Raw genomic sequence first — 16,910 nt, 5'->3', positions numbered from 1 at the left:
AAGTAGTGGTGATGTGAGAAGATGGAGTAAGTATTTTGAAGGATTGTTGAATGTTTTTGATAATGGAGTGGCAGACATAGGGTGTTTTGGTCGAGGTGGTGTGCAAAGTGAGTCGGTTAGGGAGATTAACTGGGTGAAAAGAGAAGAGGCAGTAAAAGCTTTGGGGAATATGAAAGCCAACAAGGCAGCGGGCTTCGATGGTATTGCAGTGGTTATTGATAAAGGGGGTGACTGTATTGTTGACTGGCTGGTTAGGTTATCTAATATATGTATGTCTCATGGTGAGGTGCCTGAAGACTGGTGAAATGATTCCATAGTGCCATTGTACAAAGGCAAAGGGGATAAGAGTGAGTGCTCAAATTACAGAGGTATAAGTTTGTTGAGTATTCCTGGGAAATTATATGGGAGGGTATTGATTAAGAGGGTGAAGGCATGTAAAGAGCATCAGACTGGGGAAGATCAGTGTGGTTTCAGAAGTGGTAGAGGATGTGTGGATCAGGTGTTTGCTTTGAAAAATGTATGTGAGAAATATTTGGAAAAGCAAATGGATTTGAATGTAGCATTTTAGGATCTGGAGAAGGTAGATGATAGAGTTGATAGAGATGTTCTGTGTTAGGTACTAAGAATATATGGTGTGGGAGGTAAATTTTTAGAACCAGGGAAAGACAACAAAGGCCACATTCGTTAACACTCAGTCTCTAGCTGTCAGGTATAATGCACCGAAACCACAGCTCCCTTTCCAAATCCAAGCCCCACAAAACTTTCCATGGTTTACCCCAGACGCTTAATATGCCCTGGTTCAATCCATTGACAGCACGTCGATCCAGATATAACACATCGTTCCAATTCACTCTATTCCTTGCACGCCTTTTACCCTCCTGCATGTTCAGGCCCCGATCACTCAGAATCCTTTTCACTCCATCTTTCCACCTCCAATTTGGTCTCCCTCTTCTCCTCGTTCCCTCCACCTCCGACACATATATCCTCTTGGTCAATCTTTCCTCACTCATTCTCTCCATGTGCCCAAACCATTTCAAAACACCCTCTTCTGCTCTCTCAACCACGCTCTTTTTATTTCCACACATCTCTCTTACCCTTACGTTACTTACTCGATCAAACCATCTCACACCACACATTGTCCTCAAACATCTCATTTCCAGCTCATCCATCCTCCTGCGCACAACTCTATCCATAGCCCACGCCTCGCAACCGCAACCATACAACATTGTTGGAACCACTATTCATTCAAACATACCCATTTTGCTTTCCGAGATAATGTTCTCGACTTCCACACATTCTTCAAGGCTCCCAGAATTTTCGCCCCCTCCCCCACCCTATGATCCACTTCCGTTTCCATGGTTCCATCCGCTGCCAGATCCACTCCCAGATATCTAAAACACTTCACTTCCTCCAGTTTTTCTCCATTCAAACTTGCCTCCCAATTGACCTGACCCTCAACCCTACTGTACCTAATAACCTTGCTCTTATTCACATTTACTCTTAACTTTCTTCTTTCACACACTTTACCAAACTCAGTCACCAGCTTCTGCAGTTTCTCACATGAATCAGCCACCAGCGCTGTATCATCAGCGAACAACAACTGACTCACTTCCCAAGCTCTCTCATCCCCAACAGACTTCATACTTGCCCCTCTTCCCAAAACTCTTGCATTCACCTCCCTAACAACCCCATCCATGAACAAATTAAGCAACCATGGAGACATCACACACCCCTGCCGCAAACCTACATTCACTGAGAACCAAACACTTTCCTCTCTTCCTACACGTACACATGCCTTATATCCTCGATAAAAACTTTTCACTGTTTCTAACAACTTGCCTCCCACACCATTTATTCTTAATACCTTACACAGAGCATCTCTATCAACTCTATCCTATGCCTTCTCCAGATCCATAAATGCTACATACAAATCCATTTGCTTTTCTAAGTATTTCTCACATACATTCCTTACAGCAAACAACTGATCCACACATCCTCTACCACTTCTGAAACCTCACTGCTCTTCCCCAATCTGATGCTCTGTACATGCCTTCACCCCCTCAATCAATACCCTCCCATATAATTTCCCAGGAATACTCAACAAAATTATACCTCTGTAATTTGAGCACTCACTCCTATCCCCTTTGCCTTTGTACAATGGCACTATGCACGCATTCCGCCAATCCTCAGGCACCTCACCATGAGTCATACATACATTAAATAACCTTACCAACCAGTCAATAATACAGTCACCCCCTTTTTTAATAAATTCCACTGCAATACCATCCAAACCTGCTGCCTTGCCGGTTTTCATCTTCAGCAAAGCTTTTACTACCTCTTCTCTGTTTACTAAATTATTTTCCCTAACCCTCTCACTTTGCACACCACCTCGACCAAGGCACCCTATTTCCGCCACTCTGTCATCAAACACATTCAACACACCTTCAAAATACTCACTCCATCTCCTTCTCACATCACCACTACTTGTTATCACCTCCACATTTGCGCCCTTCACTGAAGTCCCCATTTGCTCCCTTGTCTTACGCAATTTATTTACCTCCTTCCAGAACATCTTTATATATATATATATATATATATATATATATATATATATATATATATATATATATATATATATATATATATATATATATATATATATATATATATATAAATATATATATATATATATATATATATATATATATATATATATATAAATATATATATATATATATAAATATATATATATATATATATAAATATATATATATATATATATATATATATATATATATATATATATATATATATATATATATATATATATATATATATATATATATATATATATATATATATATATATATATATATATAGCTGTGTAGGAATGTATATTTGCGGGTGTGGACGTATGTATATACATGTGTATGGGGGTGGGTTGGGCCATTTCTTTCGTCTGTTTCCTTGCGCTACCTCGCAAACGCGGGAGACAGCGACAAAGCAAAAAAAAAAAAAAAAATGTGTATTATTCTTGGGGATAGGGGAGAAATATTACTTCCCATGTATTCCCTGCGTGTCGTAGAAGGCGACTAAAAGGGAAGGGAGCGGTGGCTGGAAATCCCTTCCTCTTATCTTTTTTTTCTTTTTCCAAAAGAAGGGACAGATAAGGGGGCCAGGTGAGGATATTCCCTCAAACGCCCAGTCCTTTGTTCTTAACGCTACCTTGCTATCGCGTGAAATGGCGAATAGTATATTATATATATATATATATATATATATATATATATATATATATATATATATATATATATATATATATATATATATATATATATTCTTAATCAGGAATTCACCAGAAAATTCTCTTGGTTGCATCTATGAATTTCCTTGTGGAAACTGTGATAAATTTTATGTTGGTCAGACTGGTAAGGATCTTTCTGTTAGACTTAAGCAACCTAAATAGAGTATAAGATCGGGACAAGAATCAGATGCCTTGTTTCATCATGTTAAAAACTATGATCATTGTGTTGACTGAAGTAACGCCATCTCAGTTATTAACTCTAACTCTATTACCAAGAGAAATATCATTGAATCTTCAATTATTAGATACACAAAGAATTATAATCTTAATATTAGTGATGGTTTGTACAAATCAGATGACTCTATTGTTGATAAGATTTGTAAAATGATAAGTTTATGAACGCGCGTTGTATGTTTTGGACAATCACATTTTTACCAAATGGGGTTCTAGCTTCGTCTCTTCGATGCATATCAACTGACTGGTATATTTCTCTCTTGTGTCTCCCCTGATGATGTGATTATTACAGGAAAGTGCACTTAGGAACTTTTAGTGTTTCATTTTCCCCGTGGGCTCATAGGATACAGCGCTGATGGCTGATTCATGTGAGAAACTGCAGAAGCTGGTGACTGAGTTTGGTAAAGTGTGTGAAAGAAGAAAGTTAAGAGTAAATGTGAATAAGAGCAAGGTTATTAGGTACAGTAGGGTTGAGGGTCAAGCCAATTGGGAGGTAAGTATGAATGAAGCAAAACTGGAGGAAGTAAAGTGTTTTAGATATCTGGGAGTGGATCTGGCAGCGGATGGAACCATGGAAGCGGAAGTGGATCATAGGGTGGGGGAGGGGGCGAAAATCCTGGGAGCCTTGAAGAATGTGTGGAAGTCGAAAACATTATCTCGGAAAGCAAAAATGAGTATGTTTGAAGGAATAGTGGTTCCAACAATGTTGTATGGTTGCGAGGCGTGGGCTATGGATAGAGTTGTGCGCAGGAGGATGGATGTGCTGGAAATGAGATGTTTGAGGACAATGTGTGGTGTGAGGTGGTTTGATCGAGCAAGGAACGTAAGGGTAAGAGAGATGTGTGGAAATAAAAAGAGCGCGGTTGAGAGAGCAGAAGAGGGTGTTTTGAAATGGTTTGGGCACATGGAGAGAATGTGTGAGGAAAGATTGACCAACAAGATATATGTGTCGGAGGTGGAGGGAACGAGAAGTGGGAGACCAAATTGGAGGTGGAAAGATGGAGTGAAAAAGATTTTGTGTGATCGGGGCCTGAACATGCAGGAGGGTGAAAGGAGGGCAAGGAATAGAGTGAATTGGATCGATGTGGTATACCGGGGTTGAACTGCTGTCAGTGGATTGAATCAAGGCATGTGAAGCGTCTGGGGTAAACCATGGAAAGTTGTGTGGGGCCTGGATGTGGAAAGGGAGCTGTGGTTTCGGGCATTATTGCATGACAGCTAGAGACTGAGTGTGAACGAATGGGGCCCTTGTTGTCTTTTTCTAGCGCCACCTCGCCACACATGAAATAACAACCCCTTCCCCCGCATGTGCACGAGGTAGTGCTAGGGAAAGACAACAAAGGCAAATTCGTTCACACCCAGTCTCTATGTGTAATGTATAATGCACTGAAACCACAGCTCTCTTTCCATATCCAGAACCCACAGAAGTTTCCATGGTTTACCCCAGACGCTTCACACGCGCTGGTTACAATCCACTGACAGCAGGTAGACCCCGGTATATCACATTGTTCCAATTCACTCTATTCCTTGCACGCCTTTCAATCTCCTGCATGTTCAGGACCCGATCACTCAGAATCTTTTTCACTCCATCTTTCCACCTCCAATTTGGTTTCCCACTTCTCCTCGTTCCCTCCAACTCTGACACATATATCCTCTTGGTCAATCTTTCCTCATTCATTCTCTCCATGTATCCAAACCATTTTAAAAACACCCTCTTCTGCTCTCTCAACCACACTCTTTTTATTACCACACATCTCTCTTACCCTTACATTACTTACTCGATCAAACCACCTCACACCACATATTGTCCTCAAACATCTCATTTCCAGCACATCCACCCTCCTCCGCACAACTCTATCTATAGCCCACGCCTCGCAACCGTATAACATTTTTGGAACCAATATTCCTTCAAACAAACCCATTTTTGCCTTCCGAGATAATGTTCTCGACTTCCACACATTCAACGCCCCCAGAATTTTCGTCCCCCTCCCCACCCTATGATTCACTTCTGCTTCCATGGTTCCATCTGCTGCCAAATCCACTCCCAGATATCAAAAACACTTCACTTCCTCCAGTTTTTAGCCACTCAAACCTACCTCCCAAATGACTTGTCTCTCAACCCTACTGTACCTCATAACCTTGCTCTTATTCACATTTATTCTCAGCTTTCTTCTTTCATACACTTTACCAAACTCAGTCACCAGCTTCAGCACTTTCTCACCGGAATAAGCCACCAGCGTTGTATCATCAGTGAACAGCAACTGACTCACTTCCCAAGCTCTCTCATCCACAATAGCCTGCATACTTGCCCCTCTCTCTAAAACTCTTGCATTCACCTTCCTAACAACCCCATCCATAAACAAATTAAGCATCCATGGAGACATCACACACCCCTGCCGCAAATCAACATTCACTGTGAACCAATCACTTTCTTCTGTTTCGACACGTACATATGCCTTATATCTTCGATAAAAACTTTTCACTGCTTCTCATAACTTACACCTCACACCATAAATTCTTAATACCTTCCACAGAGCATCTCTATCAACTCTATCATATGTCTTCTCTAGATCCATAAATGCTACATACAAATCCATTTGCTTTTCTAAGTATTTCTCACATACATTCTTCAAAGCAAACACCTGATCCACCCATCTTCTACCACTTCTGAAACCACACTGCTCTTTCCCAGTCTGATGCTTTGTACATTCCTTCACCCTCTCAATCAATACCCTCCCATAAAATTTCCCAGGAATACTCAACAAACGTATACCTCTGTAATTTGAGCACTCACTTCTTTTCCCTTTGCCTTTTTTACAATGGCACTATGCAAGTATTCCGCCAATCCTCAGGCACCTCACCATGAGTTATACATACATTAAATAACCTTGCCAACCAGTCAACAACACACTCATCCCCTTTTTTAATAAATTCCATTGCAATACCATCTAAACCCACTGCTTTGCTGGCTTTCATCTTCCGCAAAGCTTTTATTACCTCTTCTCTGTTTACCAAATCATTCTCTTTAACGCTCTCACTTTGCACACCACCTCGACCAAAACACTCTATATCTGCCACTCTATCATCAAACACATTCTACTAACCTTTAAAATACTCACTCCATCTCCTTCTCACATCACCACTTCTTGTAATCATCTCCCCATTAGCCCCCTTCACTGAAGTTCCCATTTGTTCCCTTGTATTACGCACTTTATTTAGCTCCTTCGAAAACATCTTTTATTCTCCCTTGAATATAATGATACTCTCTCAGCTCAGCTCTCATTTTCTCACTTTTTCACGTGTTGCACGTTTCTCATGACCTCATGCCTCTTTCATTTATACATCTCCCAGTCATTTGCATTATTTCCCTGCAAAAAATTGTCCAAATGCCTCTCTCTTGTCTTTCACTAATAATCTTACTTCTTCTCCCCACCACTCATTAACTTTGTAGTCTGCCCACCTCCCACGCTTCTCATACCACAAGCATCTTTTGCACAAGCCATCACTGCTTCCCTCAATACATCCCATTCCTTCCCCACTCCCCTTATGTCCTTTGTTCTCACCTTTTCCCATTTTGTACTCAGTCTCTCCTGGTACTTCCTCACACAAGTCTCCTTCCCAAGCTCACTTACTCTCATCACTCTCTTCACCCCAACATTCTCTCTTTATTTCTGAAAACCTCTACAAATCCTCACTTCCGCCTCCACAAGATAATGATCAGACATCCCTCCAGTTGCACCTCTCAGCACATTAACATCCAAAAGTCTCTGTTTCGCGTGCCTAGCAATTAAAACGTAATCTAATAACGCTATCTGGCCATCTCTCCTACTTGCATAAGTATACTTATATATATCATTCTTTTTAAACCAGGTATTCCCTAATACCAGTCCTTTTTCAGCACATAAATCTACAAGCTCTTCACCATTTCCATTTACAACACTGAACACCCCATGTACATAAATCATTCTCTAAACTGCCATATTCCTCACCTTTGCATTCAAATCACCCATCACTATAACCCGGTCTCGTGCATCAAAACTACCAACACACTTACTCAGCTGCTCCCAAAACACTTGCCTCTCATGATCTTTCTTCTCATGCCCAGGTGCATATGCACCAATAATCACCCATCTCTCTCCATCCTCTTTCAGTTTTACCCATATTAATCTAGAATTTACTTTCTAACACTCTATCACATACTCCCACAAGATCCTGTTTCAGGAGCTGTGCTACTCCTTCCCTTGCTCTCGTCGTCTCACTAACCCCTGACTTTACTCCCAAGACATTCCCAAACCACTCTTCCCCTTTACCCTTGAGCTTCGTTCCACTCAGAGCCAAAACACCCAGGTTCCTTTCCTCAAGTATACTACCTATCTCTCCTTTTTTCTCATCTTGGTTACATCCACGGACATTTAGACACCCCAATCTGAGACTTCGAGAAGGATGAGCAATTCCTGCTTTACTCCATCTTCTGTTTCCCCTTTTAGAAAGTTAAAATAGAAGGAGGGGAGGGTTTTTAGCCCCCTACTCCCGTCCCTTTTAGTCGTCTTCTACGAGACATATATATATCATCCACAAGGATGATATATATATATATATATATATATATATATATATATATATATATATATATATATATATATATATATATATATATATATATATATATATATATATATATATTTATATATATATATATATATATATATATATATATATATATATATATATATATATATATATATATATATATATATATATATATATATATATATATATATATATATATATATATATATATATATATATATATATATATATATATATATATATATATTTGTATTTATATCTATATTTGTATATATATATATATATATATATATATATATATATATATATATATATATATATATATATATATATATTATTTTTATTATACTTTGTCGCTGTCTCCAGCGTTTGCGAGGTAGCGCAAGGAAACAGACGAAAGAAATGGCCCAACCCCCCCCCCCCATACACATGTATATACATACGTCCACACAAGCAAATATACATACCTACACAGCTTTCCATGGTTTACCCCAGACGCTTCACATGCCTTGATTCAATCCACTGATAGCACGTCAACCCCGGTATACCACATCGCTCCAATTCACTCTATTCCTTGCCCTCCTTTCACCCTCCTGCATGTTCAGGCCCCGATCACACAAAATCTTTTTCACTCCATCTTTCCACCTCCAATTTGGTCTCCCTCTTCTCCTCGTTCCCTCCACCTCCGACACATATATCCTCTTGGTCAATCTTTCCTCACTCATTCTCTCCATGTGCCCAAACCACTTCAAAACACCCTCTTCTGCTCTCTCAACCACGCTCTTTTTATTTCCACACATCTCTCTTACCCTTACGTTACTCACTCGATCAAACCACCTCACACCACACATTGTCCTCAAACATCTCATTTCCAGCACATCCATCCTCCTGCGCACAACTCTATCCATAGCCCACGCCTCGCAACCATACAACATTGTTGGAACCACTATATATCTTTTTTTTTTTCGCTGTCTCCCGCGTTTGCAAGGTAGCGCAAGGAAACAGACGAAAGAAATGGCCCAACCCCCCCCATACACATGTATATACATACGTTCCACACGCAAATATACATACCTACACAGCTTTCCATGGTTTACCCCAGACGCTTCACATGCCCTGATTCAATCCATTGATAGCACGTCAACCCCGGTATACCACATCGATCAAATTCACTCTATTCCTTGCCCTCCTTTCAACCTCCTGTAGGGGAAACAGAAGATGGAGTAAAGCAGGAATTTCTCATCCTCCTCGAAGGCTCAGATTGGGGTGTCTAAATGTCCGTGGATGTAACCAAGATGAGAAAAAAGGAGAGATAGGTAGTATATTTGAGGAAAGGAACCTGGGTGTTTTGGCTCTGAGTGGAACGAATATATATATATATATATATATATATATATATATATATATATATATATATATATATATATATATATATATATATATATATATATATATATATATATATATATATATATATATATATATATATATATATATATATATATATATATACTTCCCACGTATTCCCTGCGTGTCGTAGAAGGCGACTAAAAGGGGAGGGAGCGGGTGGCTGGAAATCCTCCCCTCTCTTTTTTTTCAATTTTCCAAAAGAAGGAACAGAGAAGGGGGCCAGGTGAGGATGTTCCCACAAAGGCCCATTCCTCTGTTCTTAACGCTACCTCGCTGACATGGGAAATGGCGAATAGTACGAAATAAAAAATAAAAATATATATATATATATATATATATATATATATATATATATATATATATATATATATATATATATATATATATATATATATATATATATATATATATATATATGGGTATGTTTGAAGGAATAGTGGTTCCAACAATGTTTTATGGTTGCGAGGCGTGGGCTATGGATAGAGTTGTGCGCAGGAGGATGGATGTGCTGGAAATGAGATGTTTGAGGACAATGTGTGGTGTGAGGTGGTTTGATCGAGTAAGTAACGTAAGGGTAAGAGAGATGTGTGGAAATAAAAAGAGCGTGGTTGAGAGAGCAGAAGAGGGTGTTTTGAAATGGTTTGGGCACATGGAGAGAATGAGTGAGGAAAGATTGACCAAGAGGATATATGTGTCGGAGGTGGAGGGAACGAGGAGAAGAGGGAGACCAAATTGGAGGTGGAAAGATGGAGTGAAAAAGATTTTGTGTGATCGGGGCCTGAACATGCAGGAGGGTGAAAGGAGGGCAAGGAATAGAGTGAATTGGAGCGATGTGGTATACCGGACGTGCTGTCAGTGGATTGAATCAAGGCATGTGAAGCGTCTGGGGTAAACCATGGAAAGCTGTGTAGGTATGTATATTTGCATGTGTGGACGTATGTATATATATGTGTATGGGGGTGGGTTGGGCCATTTCTTTCGTCTGTTTCCTTGCGCAACCTCGCAAACGCGGGAGACAGCGACAAAAAAAAAAAAAAAAAAAATATATATATATATATATATATATATATATATATATATATGTATATATATATATGTATATGTGTGTGTTTGTATGTGTGTGTGTGTGTGTGTGTGTTTGTGTGTGTGTGTGTGTGTGTGTGTGTGTGTGTGTGCAGATATCAATAAAATGGCAGGAGTGGATTATACGTACAAAAGAGGTGCTTATCAAAGAAAGATAAAATGCTGAATAGTGGTGAAAACCTCTGTATCTATTACATTGAGAAATTAGTAAATCAAATTACATCTAGAGGACAATAAGTTTTCAAGTAATAATCAAATTTGTTCTTCATCAAAATCAAACAGAAGATGAAAATAGAAATTATAAAAGCCTAATACGTTTGTGTTGCTTATCCAGTCCCATTTTTGCTAAGTAATGTTGGGACGGCTCCACCCACTTTAATCACTTGAGTACATAGAATATGTTATCGTCGATGTTAAAGAGTTTTCCCTTTTGATGTTATCCTTAAAATGAAGGTTAAGGAAAGTGAGATAGAGCTTAACGTTAAAGTTAGGATAGCTAAGTCATCCTTGATCATATAATCACTAGTCAGGTGTTAATATAGGTTTGGTTAGGTTCAGTATCCTTCATCAGGTCACCATTACCAAGGTGTTGTTATGTTGGGTCAGGCAACTTTAAACCAACTTTCAGTATTATTTACTCATAAATCTTTAAGTTCTAATAACCAAAAATTTTTAGAGTAGATAGGGTAGAAACTGATGGAAGCCATTTCTAACATTCTTGCATAACCTGACCTCTCGCCTTCCCAAAACATAGCCATCCCAGCTTGGATATTGTACTGCTGTGGTCGTCAACTAATTTGAAAAGGAAGACATTGAATGGAGAAATTACTGAGGTAATCTCCAAAGATGATTACTGGTCTGAGAAACAAATTCAGAGAATAGATTAAACGACTTAAATCCATTCAGCTTTAGGGAAAAGAAGTTTAAGAGATCCTATACAGGTATATAAAGTTATTGTAATGGCATCCCTTTAAGTTTGATATTTTTACTTCCTGTAACTAGTTCCAACAATTAAAACAATATTCAGCATTGTGATTTAAGTGACTGACTTTAGGATGCATTTGGATCTGTCAAAAACTGTATTTAGTAAATACTTCAACTTTCAACTGACCCTTTCTATATTTTTATTCATTTCATCTCAGTTTTATCACCTTTCTGTTACTGTTTAATATCAACAGTAGCCCGTCTACGTAGTTGGGGCTCTGAAGCAAAGGAAACTTTTTTTAGCCTAGGTTAGGTAGCATCTAAACCAAACCTAAATGACCTTACCTTAGAAATATGTTCAGACAGTACCTTCTGAAAATATTTCTTAAGGTAAGGTCGTGGGGATTAGTTTAGGTGCTAACTAAACCTTGGCTAGAAAAAGTTTGCTTTAAAGCCACAACTAGTTGAAAGGCCTACTTTAAGTGGTGATACTGAAATCCATTTGATCCAGTGTGCCCCTCCGTCCGTTTGTTTTATGTCCATCTAAAGATACATACATTCAATTTTTGATGTAGATTGATTTCCTATCTTAGTTTCGTCTACGGAATTCTACATCTTCAGTTCAGGTCAACATTGTGGTAATGAAGGGAAAGTCACCACATTTACAAGCCGAGTGCACGTAGCTTATCCCACCTCGTTAGAGAGAAAACTTACCTGTATTTGAATTAATGAACGGGAACAGAGGAGACAAAATTTTAACAAACATTTATTATACAACTATATAATTTATATTATATGCATTACCACATTTCCTGCACTTTCCATCACAAATTTGCTGAGGTCATAACCTTGAAGTTACCATTACCTTACAACCTTAAGAATGATGGTCTACAACACCTCTAGATTGATGGAGAAAACGAAAAGTTTCGTTTTACTATTAAGACCACAGAAATACGGTAATTCCACTTCACTACCACTAAGTACTAGTTATTTTACTTGTTGATTTTCACGTCTAAGATTTTCATCCTCTGAGCGAAGCCATACAATAATTGTCCTTATCTACTCTGAGCATTGGATAGCCTCCTGATGATCAAGGTTGCTGTTTTGGTTGTCCGTTTCCCTTGTTACTGCTGCGTCTCACTGCACACCTTACATGAGTGCCTTCCACAGTATTAGGGACAGCTGCTGGGCCTCACTGTAGCTACTTCTGGGACGGTTGCTCGTATTCCCTCATGACCACAGCGCCAAACCGACTCCCGCCATCAGGCCGAAACGCACATACATTTCTGACAAAATTGAGACAACCTCTTTCGCGTCAATTTTGACACCAAGTGAATTTATACGACAGTTACGTTCAAGATGCTTGGTTTTTCGTTCATGGATTGAACAGATGCAACCAACGATGGTTGCTACTGCCCAATCCATGAAGTCCCCCCCACCACGGAAAGGCAACCAAGCTTCGGGGGGGATGGGTGTTTACCCTGACGCCAACGGAGAAACTCAATACAATATTTTTATTACAACTTTCCTTAATCTTGAAAAATGAATCAATGAGAGGGAACAATAGCCCCAGTCATATGAAGATTGGCTAACCAAATGTATATAGTTGTCAGTCCTTCTAACACTTGTATATTTTCGATCATTAGAGCATCCATCTATTCATCTCATATAAGTGTTGCTAGGACAGTTGTCTATTAGTGCAGAGATCTTTTCCTCGGTAAAGAAAGTGTAGCCGGACTCCGCCCTCATGAGGTTACTGCACGACAGCAAAGATCACCCTTTGCTAGGCTGTGCTGTAGGCAGCACAGCTCCGTCAAAGATCTCACTCCAAAGTGAACTTATAAGTGAACCAGGATTTTGTCTCCTTGTTCCGAGTGTTTGTGAAGATGGTTGCGCTCTCAGTGGTGCTGTTTGGCGTGTACTGCTTCAGGAATGAGATTATGAAATGTCGCAAACTGAACAAACCGTTGCTGGAGTCCCGCGGAGAGGAACTCACAGAGGGGACAGGAGTGAGGTCTGTGAGTGCAGCTGAAGAACAGGAAAAGAGCTCTGACGTCGACCATGAGGAGGAAAAAGTGAGTTCTGAGACTGAAGATGAGAAAGAGGATGGGAGCTCTGAGACTAAAGATGTGGAAGACGTAAGCTCTGAGATTGAAGATGAGGTAGGGGACGTAATCTCTGAGATTGAAGATGAGGTAGGGGACGTAAGCTCTGAGACTGAAGATGAGGTAGGGGACGTAAGCTCTGAGATTGAAGATGAAGAAGATGGGAACTCTGAAATCGATGTGGAAGACGTGAGCTCTGAAACTGAAGATAAGGTAGAAGACGTGAGTTCTGACGTTGAAGAGGAGGACGAGGATATGAGTTCTGAGATTGAAGATGATGAAAAGGACGTGAGCTCTGAGATTGAAGAGGTGAGTTCTGACGTTGAAGAGGAAGCGGATGTGAGCTCTGAGATTCAAGATGATGACGAAGACGGGAGCTCTGAGATTGAAGGTGAAGACATAAGCTCTGAGATTGAAGATAATGTAGAGGACGCGAGCTCTGAAATTGAGGATAAGGTAGAGGAACTGAGCTCTGAGATTGAAGATCAGGATGAGATGAGCTCTGAGATTGAAGATCAGGATGAGATGAGCTCTGAGATTGAAGAGGAAGAGCTGAAGAGCCAGGACTCTGAGAGCAGCAATGCAGAAGAGATTTTAGTTAGTGAAAGTGAGCTGTCGAAGACAGAAGAGAAGGTAACACTGGTAGAGACGGACAACAGGGTCAGGGAAATGGATTCCTTTCCGGTGTATATGGCAGTAAAACCCTCTGCACGAGAGGTGGCAGCACAATGGGCACAAAGGAAACGAGGTGTAAACCACCTGCCCATATGGGAGTACTATGATAAATTTGCTGAGTATCTAAGTGAACATCAAGTCATCGTGCTGGTAGGAGAAACAGGATCAGGGAAAACGACTCAGGTCCCCAAGTGGTGTTTGGACTACGCGAGTTTCGTCGGCGACAAAATGGTTGTGTGTACCCAGCCCAGGAGAATGGCAGCAATGTCCGTTTCAGAACGTGTGGCTCAAGAGTTAGGAGTGAAGCTTGGTGAGGAGGTGGGTTAAAGCGTGCGCTTTGAAGACTTTTGCAGTCCTAAAACCGTCCTGAAGTTCACCAGTGATGGCTGGTTGAACAGAGACACTATGAGGGACCCACTCCTGAGCAGGTACCAGGTTGTTATCATTGACGAAGCACACGAGCGTACAGTAGAGACGGACTTGCTGCTTGCCACGGTGAAAGATGCTCTCAGAAAAAGAGAGGATCTCAAATTGGTGGTAATGTCAGCCACCCTTGATGCCGGCAAGTTTCAGCGCTACTTTAACAATGCCCCACTCTTGCATATCCCTGGTCGTAAGCATCCGGTTCAAGTGTTCTATGCTTACGAGGAAGTCCGGGATTTCCTAGCCGTAGCAGTGGACACCGTGATATAGATCCACGCTCATGAAGAAAGCGGGGATGTCCTGTTGTTCCTCCCTGGTCAAGAGCAGATTGAAGATGCTTGCACCCGAATCAGGAAAGGGGTAGAGCGGCTCGGGCAGGCAGTGGGAGATCTGGAATGCATACCCCTATACGCTGCCCTACCAGCACAGGAGCAACAGCTTGTATTCAAACCAGCCCCACGGAACGGACCAAACAGGAGGATCGGTCGAAAAGTCGTAGTTTCTACCAACGTTGCCGAGACATCCTTGACTATTGAAGGCATTACCTACGTTGTAGACTCCGGATAGATGAAGCAAAACAGGTTCGATCCCAGAAGCCGCATGGAATCCTTGATAGAGTGCCAGATTAGCAAGGCCTCAGCACAGCAACGTGCTGGACGTGCTGGTAGGACCAGGCCAGGCAAATGCTTCCGCTTATACTCCGAGGAGGACTTTGAAAACTTCGAGGAAAACACGACGCCCGAAATCCTGAGATGTAACCTGGAGAAATACGTACTGCAGATGAAAATGTGCGGCATTAAGGACTTACTTCGATTTGACTTCCTTGACCAGCCGTATCCTGGAGCATTCATTTCAGCCGTTGAAGTGCTTAGATCATTGGGAGCCATTGACGGAGAGGAGAATGTGACGGACCTTGGCAGGATCATGGCCAAGTTCCCAGTTGATCCTCTGCTCTCCAAGAGCATCATTAGCTCCTGCTATTACAAATGCTCCAACGAGATCCTCTCAATCTGCGCCATGCTCAGCGTACCGCAATGCTTCATCAGACCTTATGCTGCCAGAAAAGCCGCAGACGACAGAAAACGTTTCTTCGAGGACAGTCAGGGCGACCACTTCACATTACTGAACGTCTTCCAGGAGTACCAGCGGAGCAGGATGGACCCTAAATGGTGCACTAACAACTTCCTCAACGTCTCATCGCTCAGACAGGCTAACAGAGTTCGGCATCAGCTCCAAGGGGTAATGGACAGAATGCATCTCAAGCGATTCTCTACAAGTCCAACATCAAAGGATTACTATACCAACATAAAGAAGAGCCTGCTGTCCGGCTTCTTCAGGCAAACTGCCTACCATGTGAGAGGTGAATACTTCCACACACTGCCACAGGAACGTACTACCAAAATCCACCCGTCCAGCTGTGTTGACAAGGAAGCATCACTCGTACTGTACAACGAATGCATCCTGTCCAGGCACAACTACCTCCGGACTGTGACAAAAATAGATCCCGAGTGGCTTCAGGAAATAGCGCCAGAGTATTACCAGTTGATTTAGTAGCGCAGAAAAGTCTCTGAAGAAGCACAGGGCATCGGGGAGTGGACTGCAGTGTGAGGAGGAGGAGGATAGGACGGGTGGTAGCGATTGTCGACAATATTTAGGGCGTGAGAGGTATTTAGGAGGGCATCAAGGGGTGGGCTGAAGCCTGGGCTATGGGTGTAAACATCATGGAATGATGGTCCTTCCAGGACATCAAGGGCTCGACTGAACAGAAGAGTGAGTAAATATTTTGGTGTGATGGTAATTTATGAGGAACATTGAAGGGTCGACTGAACAGGGGGAAGTGACCGTATACAATATAATGGCGTGATAGTTTTGTATATAAGTAAAGTACTCTTATAATCAAGTATATTTATTATAGGGCTTAATTTATAATTATATGGAATATGCTTTACCACTTATGTACATCACACTTGCTTCCCGCCGTCCAGTACCAATCTGTACACTGGTAGGTCTGTACTGGTTGATGCTGGACGGAAGGACTTAAATGTGATGTTGGGATTTAAATAACTTTGTCAAGTACTGGCACCTAATGAGGTGGACTGTCTCCGGGAAACATGTTATGCCACATGTATAGAAAATTAACATGTTGAATAAAATTGTATGAA

General features: G+C 40.9%; 1 pseudogene; it reads left to right on the top strand.

Moving 5' to 3' along the window:
• Positions 1-13,431: 13,431 nt before the first annotated feature.
• Positions 13,432-16,299, top strand: LOC139748793 (ATP-dependent RNA helicase DHX15 homolog; annotated as a pseudogene).
• The last annotated feature ends 611 nt before the right edge of the window (positions 16,300-16,910 follow it).

This window comes from Panulirus ornatus, chromosome 5 (genome assembly GCF_036320965.1).
Source record: "Panulirus ornatus isolate Po-2019 chromosome 5, ASM3632096v1, whole genome shotgun sequence".
Classification (NCBI taxonomy): Eukaryota; Metazoa; Arthropoda; class Malacostraca; order Decapoda; family Palinuridae; genus Panulirus; species Panulirus ornatus.
The sequence above is the reverse complement of the archived record's forward strand: the minus strand, read 5'-3'. Positions and strand labels throughout refer to the sequence as shown.